General features: G+C 52.2%; 50 non-coding genes and 1 pseudogene across 50 annotated transcripts; all 51 read left to right on the forward strand.

Moving 5' to 3' along the window:
* The first annotated feature begins 78 nt into the window (after window positions 1-78).
* LOC147660370 (5S ribosomal RNA) lies at window positions 79-197 on the forward strand. The gene has a single exon (XR_015306258.1). It is a non-coding gene; the product is annotated as a 5S ribosomal RNA (ribosomal RNA).
* An 80-nt stretch (window positions 198-277) lies between these two features.
* LOC147660371 (5S ribosomal RNA) lies at window positions 278-396 on the forward strand. Its single transcript, XR_015306259.1, has one exon. It is a non-coding gene; the product is annotated as a 5S ribosomal RNA (ribosomal RNA).
* Window positions 397-476: 80 nt separating this feature from the next.
* LOC147660372 (5S ribosomal RNA) lies at window positions 477-595 on the forward strand. Its single transcript, XR_015306260.1, has one exon. It is a non-coding gene; the product is annotated as a 5S ribosomal RNA (ribosomal RNA).
* An 80-nt stretch (window positions 596-675) lies between these two features.
* LOC147660373 (5S ribosomal RNA) lies at window positions 676-794 on the forward strand. The gene has a single exon (XR_015306261.1). It is a non-coding gene; the product is annotated as a 5S ribosomal RNA (ribosomal RNA).
* An 80-nt stretch (window positions 795-874) lies between these two features.
* LOC147660374 (5S ribosomal RNA) lies at window positions 875-993 on the forward strand. The gene has a single exon (XR_015306262.1). It is a non-coding gene; the product is annotated as a 5S ribosomal RNA (ribosomal RNA).
* Window positions 994-1,073: 80 nt separating this feature from the next.
* On the forward strand, window positions 1,074-1,192 carry LOC147660375 (5S ribosomal RNA). The gene has a single exon (XR_015306263.1). It is a non-coding gene; the product is annotated as a 5S ribosomal RNA (ribosomal RNA).
* An 80-nt stretch (window positions 1,193-1,272) lies between these two features.
* On the forward strand, window positions 1,273-1,391 carry LOC147660376 (5S ribosomal RNA). Its single transcript, XR_015306264.1, has one exon. It is a non-coding gene; the product is annotated as a 5S ribosomal RNA (ribosomal RNA).
* An 80-nt stretch (window positions 1,392-1,471) lies between these two features.
* Window positions 1,472-1,590, forward strand: LOC147660377 (5S ribosomal RNA). The gene has a single exon (XR_015306265.1). It is a non-coding gene; the product is annotated as a 5S ribosomal RNA (ribosomal RNA).
* An 80-nt stretch (window positions 1,591-1,670) lies between these two features.
* On the forward strand, window positions 1,671-1,789 carry LOC147660378 (5S ribosomal RNA). The gene has a single exon (XR_015306266.1). It is a non-coding gene; the product is annotated as a 5S ribosomal RNA (ribosomal RNA).
* An 80-nt stretch (window positions 1,790-1,869) lies between these two features.
* LOC147660379 (5S ribosomal RNA) lies at window positions 1,870-1,988 on the forward strand. The gene has a single exon (XR_015306267.1). It is a non-coding gene; the product is annotated as a 5S ribosomal RNA (ribosomal RNA).
* An 80-nt stretch (window positions 1,989-2,068) lies between these two features.
* Window positions 2,069-2,187, forward strand: LOC147660380 (5S ribosomal RNA). Its single transcript, XR_015306269.1, has one exon. It is a non-coding gene; the product is annotated as a 5S ribosomal RNA (ribosomal RNA).
* An 80-nt stretch (window positions 2,188-2,267) lies between these two features.
* LOC147660381 (5S ribosomal RNA) lies at window positions 2,268-2,386 on the forward strand. The gene has a single exon (XR_015306270.1). It is a non-coding gene; the product is annotated as a 5S ribosomal RNA (ribosomal RNA).
* Window positions 2,387-2,466: 80 nt separating this feature from the next.
* Window positions 2,467-2,585, forward strand: LOC147660382 (5S ribosomal RNA). The gene has a single exon (XR_015306271.1). It is a non-coding gene; the product is annotated as a 5S ribosomal RNA (ribosomal RNA).
* Window positions 2,586-2,665: 80 nt separating this feature from the next.
* On the forward strand, window positions 2,666-2,784 carry LOC147660383 (5S ribosomal RNA). Its single transcript, XR_015306272.1, has one exon. It is a non-coding gene; the product is annotated as a 5S ribosomal RNA (ribosomal RNA).
* Window positions 2,785-2,864: 80 nt separating this feature from the next.
* LOC147660384 (5S ribosomal RNA) lies at window positions 2,865-2,983 on the forward strand. The gene has a single exon (XR_015306273.1). It is a non-coding gene; the product is annotated as a 5S ribosomal RNA (ribosomal RNA).
* An 80-nt stretch (window positions 2,984-3,063) lies between these two features.
* On the forward strand, window positions 3,064-3,182 carry LOC147660385 (5S ribosomal RNA). The gene has a single exon (XR_015306275.1). It is a non-coding gene; the product is annotated as a 5S ribosomal RNA (ribosomal RNA).
* An 80-nt stretch (window positions 3,183-3,262) lies between these two features.
* LOC147660386 (5S ribosomal RNA) lies at window positions 3,263-3,381 on the forward strand. The gene has a single exon (XR_015306276.1). It is a non-coding gene; the product is annotated as a 5S ribosomal RNA (ribosomal RNA).
* An 80-nt stretch (window positions 3,382-3,461) lies between these two features.
* Window positions 3,462-3,580, forward strand: LOC147660387 (5S ribosomal RNA). The gene has a single exon (XR_015306277.1). It is a non-coding gene; the product is annotated as a 5S ribosomal RNA (ribosomal RNA).
* Window positions 3,581-3,660: 80 nt separating this feature from the next.
* LOC147660388 (5S ribosomal RNA) lies at window positions 3,661-3,779 on the forward strand. Its single transcript, XR_015306278.1, has one exon. It is a non-coding gene; the product is annotated as a 5S ribosomal RNA (ribosomal RNA).
* Window positions 3,780-3,859: 80 nt separating this feature from the next.
* LOC147660389 (5S ribosomal RNA) lies at window positions 3,860-3,978 on the forward strand. Its single transcript, XR_015306279.1, has one exon. It is a non-coding gene; the product is annotated as a 5S ribosomal RNA (ribosomal RNA).
* An 80-nt stretch (window positions 3,979-4,058) lies between these two features.
* On the forward strand, window positions 4,059-4,177 carry LOC147660390 (5S ribosomal RNA). The gene has a single exon (XR_015306281.1). It is a non-coding gene; the product is annotated as a 5S ribosomal RNA (ribosomal RNA).
* Window positions 4,178-4,257: 80 nt separating this feature from the next.
* LOC147660391 (5S ribosomal RNA) lies at window positions 4,258-4,376 on the forward strand. The gene has a single exon (XR_015306282.1). It is a non-coding gene; the product is annotated as a 5S ribosomal RNA (ribosomal RNA).
* Window positions 4,377-4,456: 80 nt separating this feature from the next.
* LOC147660392 (5S ribosomal RNA) lies at window positions 4,457-4,575 on the forward strand. Its single transcript, XR_015306283.1, has one exon. It is a non-coding gene; the product is annotated as a 5S ribosomal RNA (ribosomal RNA).
* An 80-nt stretch (window positions 4,576-4,655) lies between these two features.
* LOC147660393 (5S ribosomal RNA) lies at window positions 4,656-4,774 on the forward strand. Its single transcript, XR_015306284.1, has one exon. It is a non-coding gene; the product is annotated as a 5S ribosomal RNA (ribosomal RNA).
* An 80-nt stretch (window positions 4,775-4,854) lies between these two features.
* On the forward strand, window positions 4,855-4,973 carry LOC147660394 (5S ribosomal RNA). Its single transcript, XR_015306285.1, has one exon. It is a non-coding gene; the product is annotated as a 5S ribosomal RNA (ribosomal RNA).
* Window positions 4,974-5,053: 80 nt separating this feature from the next.
* On the forward strand, window positions 5,054-5,172 carry LOC147660395 (5S ribosomal RNA). Its single transcript, XR_015306286.1, has one exon. It is a non-coding gene; the product is annotated as a 5S ribosomal RNA (ribosomal RNA).
* An 80-nt stretch (window positions 5,173-5,252) lies between these two features.
* LOC147660396 (5S ribosomal RNA) lies at window positions 5,253-5,371 on the forward strand. The gene has a single exon (XR_015306567.1). It is a non-coding gene; the product is annotated as a 5S ribosomal RNA (ribosomal RNA).
* Window positions 5,372-5,451: 80 nt separating this feature from the next.
* Window positions 5,452-5,570, forward strand: LOC147660397 (5S ribosomal RNA). The gene has a single exon (XR_015306287.1). It is a non-coding gene; the product is annotated as a 5S ribosomal RNA (ribosomal RNA).
* An 80-nt stretch (window positions 5,571-5,650) lies between these two features.
* LOC147660398 (5S ribosomal RNA) lies at window positions 5,651-5,769 on the forward strand. Its single transcript, XR_015306288.1, has one exon. It is a non-coding gene; the product is annotated as a 5S ribosomal RNA (ribosomal RNA).
* An 80-nt stretch (window positions 5,770-5,849) lies between these two features.
* On the forward strand, window positions 5,850-5,968 carry LOC147660399 (5S ribosomal RNA). Its single transcript, XR_015306289.1, has one exon. It is a non-coding gene; the product is annotated as a 5S ribosomal RNA (ribosomal RNA).
* An 80-nt stretch (window positions 5,969-6,048) lies between these two features.
* LOC147660400 (5S ribosomal RNA) lies at window positions 6,049-6,156 on the forward strand (annotated as a pseudogene).
* An 80-nt stretch (window positions 6,157-6,236) lies between these two features.
* LOC147660401 (5S ribosomal RNA) lies at window positions 6,237-6,355 on the forward strand. Its single transcript, XR_015306290.1, has one exon. It is a non-coding gene; the product is annotated as a 5S ribosomal RNA (ribosomal RNA).
* An 80-nt stretch (window positions 6,356-6,435) lies between these two features.
* LOC147660402 (5S ribosomal RNA) lies at window positions 6,436-6,554 on the forward strand. The gene has a single exon (XR_015306292.1). It is a non-coding gene; the product is annotated as a 5S ribosomal RNA (ribosomal RNA).
* An 80-nt stretch (window positions 6,555-6,634) lies between these two features.
* LOC147660403 (5S ribosomal RNA) lies at window positions 6,635-6,753 on the forward strand. The gene has a single exon (XR_015306293.1). It is a non-coding gene; the product is annotated as a 5S ribosomal RNA (ribosomal RNA).
* A 69-nt stretch (window positions 6,754-6,822) lies between these two features.
* On the forward strand, window positions 6,823-6,941 carry LOC147660404 (5S ribosomal RNA). The gene has a single exon (XR_015306294.1). It is a non-coding gene; the product is annotated as a 5S ribosomal RNA (ribosomal RNA).
* An 81-nt stretch (window positions 6,942-7,022) lies between these two features.
* On the forward strand, window positions 7,023-7,141 carry LOC147660405 (5S ribosomal RNA). The gene has a single exon (XR_015306295.1). It is a non-coding gene; the product is annotated as a 5S ribosomal RNA (ribosomal RNA).
* Window positions 7,142-7,221: 80 nt separating this feature from the next.
* On the forward strand, window positions 7,222-7,340 carry LOC147660406 (5S ribosomal RNA). The gene has a single exon (XR_015306296.1). It is a non-coding gene; the product is annotated as a 5S ribosomal RNA (ribosomal RNA).
* Window positions 7,341-7,420: 80 nt separating this feature from the next.
* LOC147660407 (5S ribosomal RNA) lies at window positions 7,421-7,539 on the forward strand. The gene has a single exon (XR_015306297.1). It is a non-coding gene; the product is annotated as a 5S ribosomal RNA (ribosomal RNA).
* An 80-nt stretch (window positions 7,540-7,619) lies between these two features.
* LOC147660408 (5S ribosomal RNA) lies at window positions 7,620-7,738 on the forward strand. The gene has a single exon (XR_015306298.1). It is a non-coding gene; the product is annotated as a 5S ribosomal RNA (ribosomal RNA).
* Window positions 7,739-7,818: 80 nt separating this feature from the next.
* Window positions 7,819-7,937, forward strand: LOC147660409 (5S ribosomal RNA). Its single transcript, XR_015306299.1, has one exon. It is a non-coding gene; the product is annotated as a 5S ribosomal RNA (ribosomal RNA).
* An 80-nt stretch (window positions 7,938-8,017) lies between these two features.
* Window positions 8,018-8,136, forward strand: LOC147660410 (5S ribosomal RNA). The gene has a single exon (XR_015306300.1). It is a non-coding gene; the product is annotated as a 5S ribosomal RNA (ribosomal RNA).
* Window positions 8,137-8,216: 80 nt separating this feature from the next.
* LOC147660411 (5S ribosomal RNA) lies at window positions 8,217-8,335 on the forward strand. The gene has a single exon (XR_015306301.1). It is a non-coding gene; the product is annotated as a 5S ribosomal RNA (ribosomal RNA).
* An 80-nt stretch (window positions 8,336-8,415) lies between these two features.
* LOC147660412 (5S ribosomal RNA) lies at window positions 8,416-8,534 on the forward strand. The gene has a single exon (XR_015306303.1). It is a non-coding gene; the product is annotated as a 5S ribosomal RNA (ribosomal RNA).
* An 80-nt stretch (window positions 8,535-8,614) lies between these two features.
* On the forward strand, window positions 8,615-8,733 carry LOC147660413 (5S ribosomal RNA). The gene has a single exon (XR_015306304.1). It is a non-coding gene; the product is annotated as a 5S ribosomal RNA (ribosomal RNA).
* Window positions 8,734-8,813: 80 nt separating this feature from the next.
* On the forward strand, window positions 8,814-8,932 carry LOC147660414 (5S ribosomal RNA). The gene has a single exon (XR_015306305.1). It is a non-coding gene; the product is annotated as a 5S ribosomal RNA (ribosomal RNA).
* Window positions 8,933-9,012: 80 nt separating this feature from the next.
* Window positions 9,013-9,131, forward strand: LOC147660415 (5S ribosomal RNA). Its single transcript, XR_015306306.1, has one exon. It is a non-coding gene; the product is annotated as a 5S ribosomal RNA (ribosomal RNA).
* An 80-nt stretch (window positions 9,132-9,211) lies between these two features.
* On the forward strand, window positions 9,212-9,330 carry LOC147660416 (5S ribosomal RNA). Its single transcript, XR_015306307.1, has one exon. It is a non-coding gene; the product is annotated as a 5S ribosomal RNA (ribosomal RNA).
* Window positions 9,331-9,410: 80 nt separating this feature from the next.
* Window positions 9,411-9,529, forward strand: LOC147660417 (5S ribosomal RNA). Its single transcript, XR_015306308.1, has one exon. It is a non-coding gene; the product is annotated as a 5S ribosomal RNA (ribosomal RNA).
* Window positions 9,530-9,609: 80 nt separating this feature from the next.
* Window positions 9,610-9,728, forward strand: LOC147660418 (5S ribosomal RNA). The gene has a single exon (XR_015306309.1). It is a non-coding gene; the product is annotated as a 5S ribosomal RNA (ribosomal RNA).
* Window positions 9,729-9,808: 80 nt separating this feature from the next.
* On the forward strand, window positions 9,809-9,927 carry LOC147660419 (5S ribosomal RNA). The gene has a single exon (XR_015306310.1). It is a non-coding gene; the product is annotated as a 5S ribosomal RNA (ribosomal RNA).
* Window positions 9,928-10,007: 80 nt separating this feature from the next.
* Window positions 10,008-10,126, forward strand: LOC147660420 (5S ribosomal RNA). The gene has a single exon (XR_015306311.1). It is a non-coding gene; the product is annotated as a 5S ribosomal RNA (ribosomal RNA).
* Window positions 10,127-10,187: the final 61 nt, after the last annotated feature.

Raw genomic sequence — 10,187 nt, forward strand, 5'->3', positions numbered from 1 at the left:
TTTTTTTCAGAGTGGTTTGCTTGCTTGTACTGAAGCTGAGCGAAGAAAGCTAAGAGGCCCAAAACCAGTGCTCCTAGAGCCTACGGCCATACCACCCTGAAAGCACCTGATCTCGTCCGATCTCAGAAGTTAAGCAGGGTCGGGCCTGGTTAGTACCTGGATGGGAGACCGCCTGGGAATACCAGGTGCTGTAGGCTTTTTTTTTTCAGAGTGGTTTGCTTGCTTGTACTGAAGCTGAGCGAAGAAAGCTAAGAGGCCCAAAACCAGTGCTCCTAGAGCCTACGGCCATACCACCCTGAAAGCACCTGATCTCGTCCGATCTCAGAAGTTAAGCAGGGTCGGGCCTGGTTAGTACCTGGATGGGAGACCGCCTGGGAATACCAGGTGCTGTAGGCTTTTTTTTTTCAGAGTGGTTTGCTTGCTTGTACTGAAGCTGAGCGAAGAAAGCTAAGAGGCCCAAAACCAGTGCTCCTAGAGCCTACGGCCATACCACCCTGAAAGCACCTGATCTCGTCCGATCTCAGAAGTTAAGCAGGGTCGGGCCTGGTTAGTACCTGGATGGGAGACCGCCTGGGAATACCAGGTGCTGTAGGCTTTTTTTTTTCAGAGTGGTTTGCTTGCTTGTACTGAAGCTGAGCGAAGAAAGCTAAGAGGCCCAAAACCAGTGCTCCTAGAGCCTACGGCCATACCACCCTGAAAGCACCTGATCTCGTCCGATCTCAGAAGTTAAGCAGGGTCGGGCCTGGTTAGTACCTGGATGGGAGACCGCCTGGGAATACCAGGTGCTGTAGGCTTTTTTTTTTCAGAGTGGTTTGCTTGCTTGTACTGAAGCTGAGCGAAGAAAGCTAAGAGGCCCAAAACCAGTGCTCCTAGAGCCTACGGCCATACCACCCTGAAAGCACCTGATCTCGTCCGATCTCAGAAGTTAAGCAGGGTCGGGCCTGGTTAGTACCTGGATGGGAGACCGCCTGGGAATACCAGGTGCTGTAGGCTTTTTTTTTTCAGAGTGGTTTGCTTGCTTGTACTGAAGCTGAGCGAAGAAAGCTAAGAGGCCCAAAACCAGTGCTCCTAGAGCCTACGGCCATACCACCCTGAAAGCACCTGATCTCGTCCGATCTCAGAAGTTAAGCAGGGTCGGGCCTGGTTAGTACCTGGATGGGAGACCGCCTGGGAATACCAGGTGCTGTAGGCTTTTTTTTTTCAGAGTGGTTTGCTTGCTTGTACTGAAGCTGAGCGAAGAAAGCTAAGAGGCCCAAAACCAGTGCTCCTAGAGCCTACGGCCATACCACCCTGAAAGCACCTGATCTCGTCCGATCTCAGAAGTTAAGCAGGGTCGGGCCTGGTTAGTACCTGGATGGGAGACCGCCTGGGAATACCAGGTGCTGTAGGCTTTTTTTTTTCAGAGTGGTTTGCTTGCTTGTACTGAAGCTGAGCGAAGAAAGCTAAGAGGCCCAAAACCAGTGCTCCTAGAGCCTACGGCCATACCACCCTGAAAGCACCTGATCTCGTCCGATCTCAGAAGTTAAGCAGGGTCGGGCCTGGTTAGTACCTGGATGGGAGACCGCCTGGGAATACCAGGTGCTGTAGGCTTTTTTTTTTCAGAGTGGTTTGCTTGCTTGTACTGAAGCTGAGCGAAGAAAGCTAAGAGGCCCAAAACCAGTGCTCCTAGAGCCTACGGCCATACCACCCTGAAAGCACCTGATCTCGTCCGATCTCAGAAGTTAAGCAGGGTCGGGCCTGGTTAGTACCTGGATGGGAGACCGCCTGGGAATACCAGGTGCTGTAGGCTTTTTTTTTTCAGAGTGGTTTGCTTGCTTGTACTGAAGCTGAGCGAAGAAAGCTAAGAGGCCCAAAACCAGTGCTCCTAGAGCCTACGGCCATACCACCCTGAAAGCACCTGATCTCGTCCGATCTCAGAAGTTAAGCAGGGTCGGGCCTGGTTAGTACCTGGATGGGAGACCGCCTGGGAATACCAGGTGCTGTAGGCTTTTTTTTTTCAGAGTGGTTTGCTTGCTTGTACTGAAGCTGAGCGAAGAAAGCTAAGAGGCCCAAAACCAGTGCTCCTAGAGCCTACGGCCATACCACCCTGAAAGCACCTGATCTCGTCCGATCTCAGAAGTTAAGCAGGGTCGGGCCTGGTTAGTACCTGGATGGGAGACCGCCTGGGAATACCAGGTGCTGTAGGCTTTTTTTTTTCAGAGTGGTTTGCTTGCTTGTACTGAAGCTGAGCGAAGAAAGCTAAGAGGCCCAAAACCAGTGCTCCTAGAGCCTACGGCCATACCACCCTGAAAGCACCTGATCTCGTCCGATCTCAGAAGTTAAGCAGGGTCGGGCCTGGTTAGTACCTGGATGGGAGACCGCCTGGGAATACCAGGTGCTGTAGGCTTTTTTTTTTCAGAGTGGTTTGCTTGCTTGTACTGAAGCTGAGCGAAGAAAGCTAAGAGGCCCAAAACCAGTGCTCCTAGAGCCTACGGCCATACCACCCTGAAAGCACCTGATCTCGTCCGATCTCAGAAGTTAAGCAGGGTCGGGCCTGGTTAGTACCTGGATGGGAGACCGCCTGGGAATACCAGGTGCTGTAGGCTTTTTTTTTTCAGAGTGGTTTGCTTGCTTGTACTGAAGCTGAGCGAAGAAAGCTAAGAGGCCCAAAACCAGTGCTCCTAGAGCCTACGGCCATACCACCCTGAAAGCACCTGATCTCGTCCGATCTCAGAAGTTAAGCAGGGTCGGGCCTGGTTAGTACCTGGATGGGAGACCGCCTGGGAATACCAGGTGCTGTAGGCTTTTTTTTTTCAGAGTGGTTTGCTTGCTTGTACTGAAGCTGAGCGAAGAAAGCTAAGAGGCCCAAAACCAGTGCTCCTAGAGCCTACGGCCATACCACCCTGAAAGCACCTGATCTCGTCCGATCTCAGAAGTTAAGCAGGGTCGGGCCTGGTTAGTACCTGGATGGGAGACCGCCTGGGAATACCAGGTGCTGTAGGCTTTTTTTTTTCAGAGTGGTTTGCTTGCTTGTACTGAAGCTGAGCGAAGAAAGCTAAGAGGCCCAAAACCAGTGCTCCTAGAGCCTACGGCCATACCACCCTGAAAGCACCTGATCTCGTCCGATCTCAGAAGTTAAGCAGGGTCGGGCCTGGTTAGTACCTGGATGGGAGACCGCCTGGGAATACCAGGTGCTGTAGGCTTTTTTTTTTCAGAGTGGTTTGCTTGCTTGTACTGAAGCTGAGCGAAGAAAGCTAAGAGGCCCAAAACCAGTGCTCCTAGAGCCTACGGCCATACCACCCTGAAAGCACCTGATCTCGTCCGATCTCAGAAGTTAAGCAGGGTCGGGCCTGGTTAGTACCTGGATGGGAGACCGCCTGGGAATACCAGGTGCTGTAGGCTTTTTTTTTTCAGAGTGGTTTGCTTGCTTGTACTGAAGCTGAGCGAAGAAAGCTAAGAGGCCCAAAACCAGTGCTCCTAGAGCCTACGGCCATACCACCCTGAAAGCACCTGATCTCGTCCGATCTCAGAAGTTAAGCAGGGTCGGGCCTGGTTAGTACCTGGATGGGAGACCGCCTGGGAATACCAGGTGCTGTAGGCTTTTTTTTTTCAGAGTGGTTTGCTTGCTTGTACTGAAGCTGAGCGAAGAAAGCTAAGAGGCCCAAAACCAGTGCTCCTAGAGCCTACGGCCATACCACCCTGAAAGCACCTGATCTCGTCCGATCTCAGAAGTTAAGCAGGGTCGGGCCTGGTTAGTACCTGGATGGGAGACCGCCTGGGAATACCAGGTGCTGTAGGCTTTTTTTTTTCAGAGTGGTTTGCTTGCTTGTACTGAAGCTGAGCGAAGAAAGCTAAGAGGCCCAAAACCAGTGCTCCTAGAGCCTACGGCCATACCACCCTGAAAGCACCTGATCTCGTCCGATCTCAGAAGTTAAGCAGGGTCGGGCCTGGTTAGTACCTGGATGGGAGACCGCCTGGGAATACCAGGTGCTGTAGGCTTTTTTTTTTCAGAGTGGTTTGCTTGCTTGTACTGAAGCTGAGCGAAGAAAGCTAAGAGGCCCAAAACCAGTGCTCCTAGAGCCTACGGCCATACCACCCTGAAAGCACCTGATCTCGTCCGATCTCAGAAGTTAAGCAGGGTCGGGCCTGGTTAGTACCTGGATGGGAGACCGCCTGGGAATACCAGGTGCTGTAGGCTTTTTTTTTTCAGAGTGGTTTGCTTGCTTGTACTGAAGCTGAGCGAAGAAAGCTAAGAGGCCCAAAACCAGTGCTCCTAGAGCCTACGGCCATACCACCCTGAAAGCACCTGATCTCGTCCGATCTCAGAAGTTAAGCAGGGTCGGGCCTGGTTAGTACCTGGATGGGAGACCGCCTGGGAATACCAGGTGCTGTAGGCTTTTTTTTTTCAGAGTGGTTTGCTTGCTTGTACTGAAGCTGAGCGAAGAAAGCTAAGAGGCCCAAAACCAGTGCTCCTAGAGCCTACGGCCATACCACCCTGAAAGCACCTGATCTCGTCCGATCTCAGAAGTTAAGCAGGGTCGGGCCTGGTTAGTACCTGGATGGGAGACCGCCTGGGAATACCAGGTGCTGTAGGCTTTTTTTTTTCAGAGTGGTTTGCTTGCTTGTACTGAAGCTGAGCGAAGAAAGCTAAGAGGCCCAAAACCAGTGCTCCTAGAGCCTACGGCCATACCACCCTGAAAGCACCTGATCTCGTCCGATCTCAGAAGTTAAGCAGGGTCGGGCCTGGTTAGTACCTGGATGGGAGACCGCCTGGGAATACCAGGTGCTGTAGGCTTTTTTTTTTCAGAGTGGTTTGCTTGCTTGTACTGAAGCTGAGCGAAGAAAGCTAAGAGGCCCAAAACCAGTGCTCCTAGAGCCTACGGCCATACCACCCTGAAAGCACCTGATCTCGTCCGATCTCAGAAGTTAAGCAGGGTCGGGCCTGGTTAGTACCTGGATGGGAGACCGCCTGGGAATACCAGGTGCTGTAGGCTTTTTTTTTTCAGAGTGGTTTGCTTGCTTGTACTGAAGCTGAGCGAAGAAAGCTAAGAGGCCCAAAACCAGTGCTCCTAGAGCCTACGGCCATACCACCCTGAAAGCACCTGATCTCGTCCGATCTCAGAAGTTAAGCAGGGTCGGGCCTGGTTAGTACCTGGATGGGAGACCGCCTGGGAATACCAGGTGCTGTAGGCTTTTTTTTTTCAGAGTGGTTTGCTTGCTTGTACTGAAGCTGAGCGAAGAAAGCTAAGAGGCCCAAAACCAGTGCTCCTAGAGCCTACGGCCATACCACCCTGAAAGCACCTGATCTCGTCCGATCTCAGAAGTTAAGCAGGGTCGGGCCTGGTTAGTACCTGAATGGGAGACCGCCTGGGAATACCAGGTGCTGTAGGCTTTTTTTTTTCAGAGTGGTTTGCTTGCTTGTACTGAAGCTGAGCGAAGAAAGCTAAGAGGCCCAAAACCAGTGCTCCTAGAGCCTACGGCCATACCACCCTGAAAGCACCTGATCTCGTCCGATCTCAGAAGTTAAGCAGGGTCGGGCCTGGTTAGTACCTGGATGGGAGACCGCCTGGGAATACCAGGTGCTGTAGGCTTTTTTTTTTCAGAGTGGTTTGCTTGCTTGTACTGAAGCTGAGCGAAGAAAGCTAAGAGGCCCAAAACCAGTGCTCCTAGAGCCTACGGCCATACCACCCTGAAAGCACCTGATCTCGTCCGATCTCAGAAGTTAAGCAGGGTCGGGCCTGGTTAGTACCTGGATGGGAGACCGCCTGGGAATACCAGGTGCTGTAGGCTTTTTTTTTTCAGAGTGGTTTGCTTGCTTGTACTGAAGCTGAGCGAAGAAAGCTAAGAGGCCCAAAACCAGTGCTCCTAGAGCCTACGGCCATACCACCCTGAAAGCACCTGATCTCGTCCGATCTCAGAAGTTAAGCAGGGTCGGGCCTGGTTAGTACCTGGATGGGAGACCGCCTGGGAATACCAGGTGCTGTAGGCTTTTTTTTTTCAGAGTGGTTTGCTTGCTTGTACTGAAGCTGAGCGAAGAAAGCTAAGAGGCCCAAAACCAGTGCTCCTAGAGCCTACGGCCATACCACCCTGAAAGCACCTGATCTCGTCCGATCTCAGAAGTTAAGCAGGGTCGTACCTGGATGGGAGACCGCCTGGGAATACCAGGTGCTGTAGGCTTTTTTTTTTCAGAGTGGTTTGCTTGCTTGTACTGAAGCTGAGCGAAGAAAGCTAAGAGGCCCAAAACCAGTGCTCCTAGAGCCTACGGCCATACCACCCTGAAAGCACCTGATCTCGTCCGATCTCAGAAGTTAAGCAGGGTCGGGCCTGGTTAGTACCTGGATGGGAGACCGCCTGGGAATACCAGGTGCTGTAGGCTTTTTTTTTTCAGAGTGGTTTGCTTGCTTGTACTGAAGCTGAGCGAAGAAAGCTAAGAGGCCCAAAACCAGTGCTCCTAGAGCCTACGGCCATACCACCCTGAAAGCACCTGATCTCGTCCGATCTCAGAAGTTAAGCAGGGTCGGGCCTGGTTAGTACCTGGATGGGAGACCGCCTGGGAATACCAGGTGCTGTAGGCTTTTTTTTTTCAGAGTGGTTTGCTTGCTTGTACTGAAGCTGAGCGAAGAAAGCTAAGAGGCCCAAAACCAGTGCTCCTAGAGCCTACGGCCATACCACCCTGAAAGCACCTGATCTCGTCCGATCTCAGAAGTTAAGCAGGGTCGGGCCTGGTTAGTACCTGGATGGGAGACCGCCTGGGAATACCAGGTGCTGTAGGCTTAGTGGTTTGCTTGCTTGTACTGAAGCTGAGCGAAGAAAGCTAAGAGGCCCAAAACCAGTGCTCCTAGAGCCTACGGCCATACCACCCTGAAAGCACCTGATCTCGTCCGATCTCAGAAGTTAAGCAGGGTCGGGCCTGGTTAGTACCTGGATGGGAGACCGCCTGGGAATACCAGGTGCTGTAGGCTTTTTTTTTTCAGAGTAGGTTTGCTTGCTTGTACTGAAGCTGAGCGAAGAAAGCTAAGAGGCCCAAAACCAGTGCTCCTAGAGCCTACGGCCATACCACCCTGAAAGCACCTGATCTCGTCCGATCTCAGAAGTTAAGCAGGGTCGGGCCTGGTTAGTACCTGGATGGGAGACCGCCTGGGAATACCAGGTGCTGTAGGCTTTTTTTTTTCAGAGTGGTTTGCTTGCTTGTACTGAAGCTGAGCGAAGAAAGCTAAGAGGCCCAAAACCAGTGCTCCTAGAGCCTACGGCCATACCACCCTGAAAGCACCTGATCTCGTCCGATCTCAGAAGTTAAGCAGGGTCGGGCCTGGTTAGTACCTGGATGGGAGACCGCCTGGGAATACCAGGTGCTGTAGGCTTTTTTTTTTCAGAGTGGTTTGCTTGCTTGTACTGAAGCTGAGCGAAGAAAGCTAAGAGGCCCAAAACCAGTGCTCCTAGAGCCTACGGCCATACCACCCTGAAAGCACCTGATCTCGTCCGATCTCAGAAGTTAAGCAGGGTCGGGCCTGGTTAGTACCTGGATGGGAGACCGCCTGGGAATACCAGGTGCTGTAGGCTTTTTTTTTTCAGAGTGGTTTGCTTGCTTGTACTGAAGCTGAGCGAAGAAAGCTAAGAGGCCCAAAACCAGTGCTCCTAGAGCCTACGGCCATACCACCCTGAAAGCACCTGATCTCGTCCGATCTCAGAAGTTAAGCAGGGTCGGGCCTGGTTAGTACCTGGATGGGAGACCGCCTGGGAATACCAGGTGCTGTAGGCTTTTTTTTTTCAGAGTGGTTTGCTTGCTTGTACTGAAGCTGAGCGAAGAAAGCTAAGAGGCCCAAAACCAGTGCTCCTAGAGCCTACGGCCATACCACCCTGAAAGCACCTGATCTCGTCCGATCTCAGAAGTTAAGCAGGGTCGGGCCTGGTTAGTACCTGGATGGGAGACCGCCTGGGAATACCAGGTGCTGTAGGCTTTTTTTTTTCAGAGTGGTTTGCTTGCTTGTACTGAAGCTGAGCGAAGAAAGCTAAGAGGCCCAAAACCAGTGCTCCTAGAGCCTACGGCCATACCACCCTGAAAGCACCTGATCTCGTCCGATCTCAGAAGTTAAGCAGGGTCGGGCCTGGTTAGTACCTGGATGGGAGACCGCCTGGGAATACCAGGTGCTGTAGGCTTTTTTTTTTCAGAGTGGTTTGCTTGCTTGTACTGAAGCTGAGCGAAGAAAGCTAAGAGGCCCAAAACCAGTGCTCCTAGAGCCTACGGCCATACCACCCTGAAAGCACCTGATCTCGTCCGATCTCAGAAGTTAAGCAGGGTCGGGCCTGGTTAGTACCTGGATGGGAGACCGCCTGGGAATACCAGGTGCTGTAGGCTTTTTTTTTTCAGAGTGGTTTGCTTGCTTGTACTGAAGCTGAGCGAAGAAAGCTAAGAGGCCCAAAACCAGTGCTCCTAGAGCCTACGGCCATACCACCCTGAAAGCACCTGATCTCGTCCGATCTCAGAAGTTAAGCAGGGTCGGGCCTGGTTAGTACCTGGATGGGAGACCGCCTGGGAATACCAGGTGCTGTAGGCTTTTTTTTTTCAGAGTGGTTTGCTTGCTTGTACTGAAGCTGAGCGAAGAAAGCTAAGAGGCCCAAAACCAGTGCTCCTAGAGCCTACGGCCATACCACCCTGAAAGCACCTGATCTCGTCCGATCTCAGAAGTTAAGCAGGGTCGGGCCTGGTTAGTACCTGGATGGGAGACCGCCTGGGAATACCAGGTGCTGTAGGCTTTTTTTTTTCAGAGTGGTTTGCTTGCTTGTACTGAAGCTGAGCGAAGAAAGCTAAGAGGCCCAAAACCAGTGCTCCTAGAGCCTACGGCCATACCACCCTGAAAGCACCTGATCTCGTCCGATCTCAGAAGTTAAGCAGGGTCGGGCCTGGTTAGTACCTGGATGGGAGACCGCCTGGGAATACCAGGTGCTGTAGGCTTTTTTTTTTCAGAGTGGTTTGCTTGCTTGTACTGAAGCTGAGCGAAGAAAGCTAAGAGGCCCAAAACCAGTGCTCCTAGAGCCTACGGCCATACCACCCTGAAAGCACCTGATCTCGTCCGATCTCAGAAGTTAAGCAGGGTCGGGCCTGGTTAGTACCTGGATGGGAGACCGCCTGGGAATACCAGGTGCTGTAGGCTTTTTTTTTTCAGAGTGGTTTGCTTGCTTGTACTGAAGCTGAGCGAAGAAAGCTAAGAGGCCCAAAACCAGTGCTCCTAGAGCCTACGGCCATACCACCCTGAAAGCACCTGATCTCGTCCGATCTCAGAAGTTAAGCAGGGTCGGGCCTGGTTAGTACCTGGATGGGAGACCGCCTGGGAATACCAGGTGCTGTAGGCTTTTTTTTTTCAGAGTGGTTTGCTTGCTTGTACTGAAGCTGAGCGAAGAAAGCTAAGAGGCCCAAAACCAGTGCTCCTAGAGCCTACGGCCATACCACCCTGAAAGCACCTGATCTCGTCCGATCTCAGAAGTTAAGCAGGGTCGGGCCTGGTTAGTACCTGGATGGGAGACCGCCTGGGAATACCAGGTGCTGTAGGCTTTTTTTTTTCAGAGTGGTTTGCTTGCTTGTACTGAAGCTGAGCGAAGAAAGCTAAGAGGCCCAAAACCAGTGCTCCTAGAGCCTACGGCCATACCACCCTGAAAGCACCTGATCTCGTCCGATCTCAGAAGTTAAGCAGGGTCGGGCCTGGTTAGTACCTGGATGGGAGACCGCCTGGGAATACCAGGTGCTGTAGGCTTTTTTTTTTCAGAGTGGTTTGCTTGCTTGTACTGAAGCTGAGCGAAGAAAGCTAAGAGGCCCAAAACCAGTGCTCCTAGAGCCTACGGCCATACCACCCTGAAAGCACCTGATCTCGTCCGATCTCAGAAGTTAAGCAGGGTCGGGCCTGGTTAGTACCTGGATGGGAGACCGCCTGGGAATACCAGGTGCTGTAGGCTTTTTTTTTTCAGAGTGGTTTGCTTGCTTGTACTGAAGCTGAGCGAAGAAAGCTAAGAGGCCCAAAACCAGTGCTCCTAGAGCCTACGGCCATACCACCCTGAAAGCACCTGATCTCGTCCGATCTCAGAAGTTAAGCAGGGTCGGGCCTGGTTAGTACCTGGATGGGAGACCGCCTGGGAATACCAGGTGCTGTAGGCTTTTTTTTTTCAGAGTGGTTTGCTTGCTTGTACTGAAGCTGAGCGAAGAAAGCTAAGAGGCC

This window comes from Lissotriton vulgaris, unplaced genomic scaffold (assembly GCF_964263255.1).
Source record: "Lissotriton vulgaris unplaced genomic scaffold, aLisVul1.2 SCAFFOLD_3657, whole genome shotgun sequence".
NCBI lineage: Eukaryota > Metazoa > Chordata > Amphibia > Caudata > Salamandridae > Lissotriton > Lissotriton vulgaris.